The sequence below is a fragment of the Lygodium microphyllum genome, chromosome 27, assembly GCF_053477565.2.
Source record: "Lygodium microphyllum isolate KBCC chromosome 27, Lygodium_microphyllum_v1.1.10, whole genome shotgun sequence".
NCBI lineage: Eukaryota > Viridiplantae > Streptophyta > Polypodiopsida > Schizaeales > Lygodiaceae > Lygodium > Lygodium microphyllum.
In genome coordinates, this window is record NC_141161.1 from 46,164,196 (window position 1) to 46,174,010 (window position 9,815).

The window sequence follows — 9,815 nt, forward strand, 5'->3', positions numbered from 1 at the left end:
GATCTCAAAACTACCTTCAGCCTACTTGAAAATTCCATCTGACCTCCATCCCCAAATCGATGATTGTGAGTTGTTGTCACAAACTAATAGATAGATTATCTTAGTTTAACTCTCTTTTTTTAATGTTTTAAAAACAAAGAAACAAACAAATTGATGATTATACTAAGTCGTTGTGTACTCTGTCGTCCTCACAACCAAAGGCCCCTCAAAGTGAACATTAGTGGTGAATTTTTCATAGCTACATATGTCCCCTCATCTCTATTGTAACTTCAATCCCATTCTATTCTGAGCTTTGGTCATGGCCTAATCACAATCAATCTAGTACCCAAAGTTGTTGGTAGTACTAGTGCAATCACCTCCAACTCCAGCGGTTCTAATTATCTTTTGAAGTTTTCTAATGTATGGTAAACTTTCCATTAGATGTAAAAATATATTTACAACATAAAGTTATGCATCCAGGCCCTAGGCCAAAGTAGCAAGTTTCTTACAAAAGAGTCTAAAAACCCAGTGGGTGTTTCTAATCTTTCCCAAGAAAGCAAGGATCTGGTACTTCAAACCTACTAAGTATTGATGAAGTCTTATTTTGGTGCAAATTTTGTTGTTGTATGATGCTAAGCACTCTCTAATGTATTGCAATTGCAAACCATTTTGGACATCTATTATCAATGTACACTTGGCCTATGGCTATGAACCTTAGTCTAAAGAACAAAAACAAAAACATTGTATTTGAAATTCTTATATGAAATAAAAGATTGAGGGTTTGAGGAGTCGCATGAGGAGGTGGTTGTAGGAGTATTCCTAGAACTACTACTTCTTGCATATCTATTTTCCTCTCTCATTCTATGCAACTCTTGCTCTTCTCTTGTGCTTTAATGTCCATCTTCTGAGAGGGAGTGAGGATGAATTCATGGCACTATTTCTTGTGTGCAAAGGTTCATGGATTTGTGTGAAGAGGAGAGTGTTTAAGTGTTTCTCCGTTTGTTTCTTGGATATGTGAGAGTACTCACATCCTCCCTTTCCTAGGAATTTTTTTGTGCTTGGAAGGCTATATCCAACTCTTCATCTAGGGGAGATCTTCTTCCTACTCAAAAAGTAGCAGTATTTCTACAAGAACATATGTGCTTCAGAGCTATCGCTCTAATGGTGTTTAGTAAGAGCATGGTCTTATCACTGCCTCCAAAGTCACCAAAATTTATTGTTTTCATTGAGATTTATTCTTTCAAATTGGTTGTTCTTAGCCACTATTTAACTGCAATCCACATTGGCTTAACACCTGGGTAGTCCCAAAAGAGATGTAGGATTGTCTCTTCTTTGCTCTTGCACCATACATAGTGAGGGGGAATCTTCAACATCTTATTTAGCTGGTCTAATAGGCCACTTATTCAAAACCAACCTCTACAATAGGGTATTTAACATATTTGACTTCGCTACCTTCCAAGCATGTTTCAAATGCCATCTCCATGCCACCATTTGGTAAAAGGAAATTTGTTTTTTCCAAGAGTCCCAAGTCTACATGGTCACTTGGGCTGATGGGCCTTTAAGCTAAATGGTCTTCTTGAGTGTCCATGCACTTGTTCTCGATGCTATCACTAGAGACTTCAAAAGATGTGTTTCTTTCATCTTGCCAAGGGGAGGGAAGTCCTACTTGAGGTGAGACATCAAACTCAAGAGCCATGTAGCTCTTGATCGGTAAGCCTGTATTGATGCTAAACCAAATGCATATCCTTCTAAGATCCAATTCCTTCATCCTAGACATCTGTCGCCCAAGTTCTAAGTCATTTCTATGCTAGGCAAGGAGACATCTCCTCTCATTTGTGGGTTAGGAGCCCATTTCATCTCCCTTACTATCAAGTTCCAACTTGGACTAAATCTTGTAATGCCCATGATTGTGGGATTTTAATTCTCAGATCTCCCTATGACATCAGGCCAGCAAAGACACCATGCCATATGCTCCCACACACTCTCACTATTTTGAACAACTCTCTTATTAGAGTTGTCCATGGTTGGGTCTACAACAATCCTTGTTAGTGTCTCTAAAGCAAGACATTGGACCTTTGGAAACATCGCTTCTAGTCATTGTTTTCCTTCTTTCCTATCTACAATGAGAGCCAACCAAGGAATCTAGGCAATGCCCCTCTCATCCTCTCTCTTCCACAAAAATTCCTTAATCATGCGATCAATTTTTTCCCATCAACATCTATGAAAGGGCAACATGGATGGAAAAAATAATAATGGGTGAAGTAAGGATAGTCTTTATCACTACTAGTCTCCTTGCCAAAGTAAGTTCAACTTTGTGCCATTTTCCATTTTAGATTATATCTTGGCTTTAAACCACATGAACTACTGGTTGCGTGTTAGCCCCACACCAAAACAACAAGGCATCCAAGATACCTTATTACTTCTCCACACTTAATCAATCTGAAACCATAATTAAGCAGCTAGGGGCTAGGCTCATTGTAAGTGACCAACAATAACTCTATCTTTGCAAGGCTAACATTAGACACTGAGAGCACCACAAATTCCTCGTACAAATCCCTTAGGTTATCCATCGAGCTCTTCTCAGCCTACATGATGATGGCATTGTTGCTCATCATCAACAAAGAATTGTGCCACCATCTATCTACTATCAGGAAGGCAAAGTCCTTTGATGGCTTTAGTATCTACCTTTTTGTCCACATGTCTTAATAAGGGGTCATTGACTAGGAACACAATATTAGTGAGTTTGGGAATCTCCCAATTCCCATTTTTTGAATACTAAAAATGTGGCACCCAGATATCATGCCCATAAGTCTCTCAAAACCATATGATGTGACCTACCATTGGAAAGCGCTTGAAAAATGGAATCTATTGAGCTATAGAGCACTCAATTTGGAGTTATAATGTTCAAGTTATGAGAAATCTAAATATTTGACAACATGTCCCAAACTTATGGGAAATTTCCATATTCCCCAATATGGTGTTTAGGGCAAAGAGAAGGGGTGCCAAGAGGCACCTCTTCCTTATGGACCTACATAGCGGGAAGGGGTAGGAGACCATTCCATTCACCATAATTGATGTTGCAACATTGCTATGAAAATGGCCCCAACCATGCCCACAAATGTAGGGCCAAAGCCATAATCCTTTAGGGTAACGAGGATGAAATTCGAACTAACCTTGACATAGGATTTCTCCAAGTCCGTGTTGACCAAGAAAAATTTTGTGTCAAGAATCAAAGCATGATCAATTGACAGAATGAGATCAAGTACCACATCTTGAATTTTTCATCCAAAGATGAAGCCATACTAACATGGATGCACAACTTTAGCTAGGAGAAACTTGATTCTTCCTATGAGAACTTTGGAAAGAATCTCATATGTGAAGGGGAGCGTGGTCAAAGGCCTCCAGTAGGTGTTTGGTCCTATGAAGGGCCTTGGGAAACAACTTGATTAGGCCCATGTTGCAGTGTTCTTGTCTTCTTGATGCAATTTAGGATTTCAACTAACTAATCCAGGCAAACATCCCAGATTGCTTGGAATAACTCCAAAATGAGGCCATCCACTCTCGGTGTCTTCTCATGTTTCATGTACTCTAGTGTAAACTTAATTTCATCCTTTGTGAAGAGCCTATCAAGAAGGGCTTATTTAAGCTTGGTAGGGTCTAAGACTTCATTCGAAAACTTATGTAGCGTTTTCTTTATGGAGATCCACCCATAAAGAAAATGTGGACATCTTATTTTTGGAGGTAGAGATTTAAGTGGAGAGAGAGAGAGAGAGAGAGAGAGAGAGAGGACGTGAAGGACGCCATCAGTTTGTGAGATGGGTTATTTTTATCTTGTCGACATCTTGAGTACCATCATTTTTTCTTGAGCGACAGTAAGATTAAGGGTGGGTGGAGCAGAGTACAACATTTTCCTTTCTGAGTGTTGAGAGGTGAGGATAAATATTATTTCTAAACAAGGAACTATGTTTGCATTTTGCATGACACATGGGCACATGTAGATAGGTTATGTACAATTTCTTCAGTGCATCCATATTTTCATGTGAAGTATAGCTTGATTGGTTGCATAGCATGGATCAGACATTGCATATTTTCTCAAATCATCAATGGTTGAGCATGGAGTACATTTTCAATGGCATATTTCTACTAGGACACATTGCATTGTGACAAAGTATATATGATCGAAGGAGACAGAATGGTTATGAAGGCTCAAAAGATCATGTTGGAAGTAAAGGAAAGTGAAAGGCCCTTAAAATTCGAAGGCATCATCTAGCAATCTAGCCCTCTCTATATAATAATTTTTATTCATGCTGCTTAAGAGGAAATTATCAAAGACCATTTTGTTGGCATGACTTCTCATAATTCCTTTCAAAGATTCTCTCCAACATTATAAGCACAAAATGAGTGAGGTTAAATGATTCTTTCAATTGCAGCTATGTCTCGTTGATGAGGAGGATAGGTTTCTTACCAACAAGAAGAGAATGGATTGCTTTGGCTCATAAAGAACAGTATAAGAGTACACAGATGACTTTGAGTTTCGACTTCAGGTTTACAGGTTGCCATTCCAATAGTTGCTTCGAACAAGTTGATCTCAATATTAAATGGAATAAAAAAGAGTTCTCATTTCTAGCATGGATGCAACAGAAGGCCTTCGTATTATCTTCTGGACAAGGAGAGCATAAATTGTCACCATTCATCGGAAGCATTAATTCATGAACACAAAGGGGAAAAAGAAAGAGAGAGAAATCATCATCTAAGTTTTGATTTGTCATTTACGTGGGGAAAAAAGGGAGGTTGATAAAAGGCTATTGGAGGAAGAACTATGGGGGTTCTATGCGAAGATGATGGGGTGTGGATCATGTCAACAGCATGATAGAGTCAATCGTCTAGGTGGTGTGTTCTTCAAGGACAAGCTTTGTTGGAAATTTAGATCATGATGAGGGGCAGATTCACATCAAGGAAGGTGCTTCTCTACATGTAGCTGACCGCGCCTGATAGGCTAGGCTACCATTTTGGAGGGCTACACCAACCTATGAGCGAACTAGCCACCACGGGGCAATTTTATGAGCTGATTACTGATGATATGCTTTGGCCATGACTGCTGGTGGTTGAGTTTTATGGAGTATTATATGTGCATGATTAGAAGGTTTGCACGATTGTATCAAGCATTTGTCATCATCAATTACTCAAGAGATATGCTACAAGGCCTTAATCAGCAAGGCGACATGGATGGCGAGCAAATTCGACAGTATTCTGGAACGCAATGAGGGTGACATTTTGTGAAACGGGGATCTGAACGCAGATTCAACGGCATCCAATCGCGGACAAAGAAGAAGGGCGGGGTGGCGGCATTTCCTGAAACGCATGGCGGCGTTTAAAAAACTCTAGATTTAATAGCCTTAAGGCTTTTGATCTTTTCAAAATGTAAAAGTCTTAGTTTCAAGGTGGAAGCAAGAACATTAGGAAAGCTTTATGCTTTTCTAAAAGCACAAACTTATGAGAGAAGAAGAAAAGTCCTACATAAAGAGGGGAGGAAGAAGGTCTAAGGGCCTTGCCCTACTCCTTGCAGAAAAAGAGGAGGAAAAAAAAAAAACCTTGTAACTTGAGTGAGGAGAGTGGAGGGTCGCACGTGAAAGTGTGGATTCTTATCATGCCAAATTGAAGAGATTGAGAATTTCAAAGCAGAAGTGCCAAAGTGTCGTCTCAAGGTTTTTTCAAGGTATGAGAATTTAGTACAATTGATTTTGTTTTCGAAATTTGTGTTTTTCGAACATTGTGCAAGGTGTGTGTGATACTCTACCTAAATTGTGTTTTTAATATTTTCGAGCTATAAGAAACATTGTGTGTCATTTGATTTCATGTGTGGTGTTAGTGAAATTTTAATTTTTTTCGTGTTCGTGTTATTCAACAACAAAGTCAATTACCCTAACCTGCACTCTTTAACATCTCATTTATCAAGTTGTGTGAGTGAGGCTTGCTCTCAATCACTGCTCGTGTAACAACGTGATCGCTCTAAGGGGCTCATTTACTTGTTACAAAAGGAGTACATCCAACCAGAACATTCTTGAGCGGTTTCATCTACTAGATGTTAAGCATATTGGCTAGCCTTTACCTTCTCATATGAAGATTAGTCAGGCCGATTGTCCGTAGTCTAATGAGTAGAAGGCTAAGATGGGCAACATCGCTTATGCATCCGCAGTGGGTAGTTTGATATATGCCATGATAGCCACTCGTCCTGACATAGCATTTATAGTGTGAGTTGTGCCATCAAGGGTATCATGAGGTACCTAAAGGGCATAGTAGCTATGTGCATCTGTTATGGTGGCTAGGATACAGGAGTTGTTGGGTACACTGACTCTGATTATGCAAAACATGCAGACATTAGAAAGTCCACCTCTGGCTATGTCTTCACCTTTGCTGGAGGTGTTGTTTCTTAAATGTCTAGGATGCAAAAATACACAGTCCTATCTACTATAGAGGCAAAGCATGTTGCAACCACTGAGACTTACAAGGAAGCTCTTTGGTTAGGTTGTCTGGTAGTAGACATTGGCATTACTGATGTTGTCCCTATACTATATTCGAATTCTACGAGTGCTATTCAGTTGGCCAAGAATGTGATCTTCCATGTGAAGATGCAACACATTGAGGTGTGCTACCACTTTATTAAAGAGGTCATTGAGGATAAGATTTTGGTTAGTTGAGATCTTGACAAGCTCAATTCTTGTAGATATGCCCACTAAAAGTCTCTCAGTGGAGCATTTCACTTTCCCTAGGAAGTTGATGGGCATTGGATGAGATGATGTCTTTCCTCATCCTATTGTACTCTATGTACAATTGTACTTTGTTACTTTTTTCTTGTTCTCTCGTCACTAGGGACACATTCGTCTTTTAAGTGGGAGATTATTAAGGGTAAACACACCTGTGCCTAGCCGCTCATGTATTAGTTACATTGACAGTACATGCACCATGTATTAGTTACCCACACACATGTACCCTACAGGTGGTGAGCGCACATCGTGTCACTTCATTCTTTATTCTTTCAGTAATATTTGAATAAAAGGAAGGTTGGTCACACATTGTGACTGTTGGAATTCCCAGATCTTGTGTGTGTCTCTCTCTCTCTCTTACTCTTGATTCTTCCACCATAACTCTTGCTTCCACTCCGTGCTTCCACTTCAAGGCTCACTCCCTTCATTAAGGCAATGTTCTCTTTTTCTCTCTTTTAGTTTCATAGATATGCACCTACCTTCCGCAATACTAATTGTATTAAATTAGAGAGAGTGAGAGAGCAAGAAAGAAGATGAAAAAAGGGCATATACATTTTGGAACAAGAAATCTTTGACTTGTATGTATGTGTTCTGATATATAAGCATTGGCATTTTTCTTCATTTCTCTTGCTTTGAGGTGTTTGGAGTCTTTTAGTGGATTTAAGTTCTAATTGGTGTGCGAATATTAAGGCAATGTTCTCTTTTTCTCTCTCTTTTAGTTCCATGGATGTGCACCTACCTTCCATACTACTAATTGTATTATATTAGGGAGAGTGAGAGCAAGGGAGAAGATGAAAAAAGGATAACATGTACATTTTGGAATGTTCTATTTTGTTGTTTTGGGGGAGAGGGGATGTGGAGAGAGAGAGAGAGAGAGAGAGAGAGAGAGAGAATCACTTATGATTAGTAATACCATTACTGCAAGGTCCCATATTATCCTTTTTAAAAGATAAGAAAGAAAAAATTATCTATCCTTCAGATTCTCTATAGTTTTCTAAAGAGCAAACAACACCCTTAATCGTGACTTTTTGACTTTGTACTAGCACCTACTTCTTAGCACCAAAAGCACGTCACTTGTACATAAACTTTGAGACCCAAATGGTAACTTGATTCATCACATTGATGAGATATCATTTATATCTATCAATCTTATCTATAAAAAAGAAGCCACCAAAATTTTATTTGCTTAGCTTTCTATTATTACACAATGTACAAATCTCTTATTTAGTCATGGTTTTAGTTGGATTATGGCATCCCTCTAGAAACTAGATGATTATCTTTTGAGCTATTTCTAAGATGTATTGTATCATGTATTTTGATGAAACTAGTACCAAGAGGAGTGGTTCAAACTAGTAGTATTTTACATAATTAGCTGGCATGAAACTCATGTTCAATCTATACTCTCCCCTTAGAAGCTAGGTGTCCAATATTTTGTAGGGTTTAATGTGCCAAGGTGGGTACAACAACAAGAGCCTCATGCTACCACCCTGGATAGTCGGTCCCATCAATGCTTTTCAACTGACAACACATTGAATTCATCATTGCTCCTGGACATCTCGATAACTCAAATGCACCAATAAATTGCTCGAAATGTAATTGTTAACTATCCACAAATCCAACATCTTTGCTTCCAACATAGCCATGATTATTGCATCTTTCATATCTATACTTCTAAATGAGACAACAATGTACAAAAAAAGAATGCTTTTTAACAACAATAAGAGTGAGTTTGTTGAAACTAGATGTAAACATGACTCGATACAATGACTATCGTGTCTTTCATATACATACTGCAAAATGAGAAACCAAAATATGAAAAATACAATTTTTTAACAACAATAAGAGTTTGTTGAAGCTAGACGTAAACATGACTTCGTAAGAATGTCTCATCAATCATAATGCAAGAAAACAAGCCAACAACAACAAATACCAATTGTTTTAAGGGTTGCAAAATGTAGGAAAGTACCAATCATCCAAAACATGCACTTTCCACAAAAACCACCACGAAAAGTTGACATGCATAGTAAGCTTCCTACATCATGGGCACTATACCTCCAAGAGATTATGCCCATCTTGAATTGTGTAGCAATCGAATGTCGCTTGCACATGTGAAGATGTCTTGCAAAAACTTCATGTGGTTACTTTGTCCACATCTATGATGATTTCCTAAATCATTGAAGTTCCTATGAATTGTTTGTCGATTCAATCAACAAATGTCATTCAGACTCTGTAACAAAACAAGCAACTTTTTGAATGCTTATAGATGCCCTTAGAAAAAATGTCATGCCTGTAATTGGTTTCAATGATTTTGAAAAGGCCACCAAAACAAAAACAGATTATTTTTATATGATCGGACTGTTAGTGTTGCTTCCTAGGCCGGATCTAGTCATCGAACAAGATCCCTGAAAGGCCATCCCAACATATGGGTTTACATATCACCTCAATTAGTATTACATCTACATGTCTCAAAGTCTCCAAATGGGAAGCTCATGAAGACCTAAAGGTCAATAAATATTAAGCTCTATAAAATGGAGATAGCATCAATGAGAAACAAAATAGAAGCATTGGCACTAGTGTGCAAACACTTCAATAGAAAGTGATATTTCAACCATAGTGTAGAAAGTGAATAGGCTGAAGACCCAAGCCTCCCATTTTTAAAAGCAGGTAAGTTATAAATACCGATCAAGTTGAATGTCTACACCATTACACATGCAGCAATTTGTTCATTTATAATTCGAAGCTCTACTAATTTGAACACCTGCAATTCCCATCACACCCTCCTATGTTCATCTGCTTCTAGGAAAGACTTGACCAAAAGGCATGCCAATAATTGATCTGTAAATTATTGAAGGTGCTTGCTTCATCATAACTGGTCCTAGCAAGGTCTCCACCACAGCCATGCCAATAAAATTCATCTTTCAGTAAAAAATGTGTTCACCGGTTGAGACAGTGGTATACAGACATGCCACACAATCAAATCAATGAAAGTGCCACGTGGACCAGGCAATCAACTTTCGAAGTGAACTTAAAACTGTCTAAGCTTACTCTCGTAGCAATTTCTTGCAATCTTTT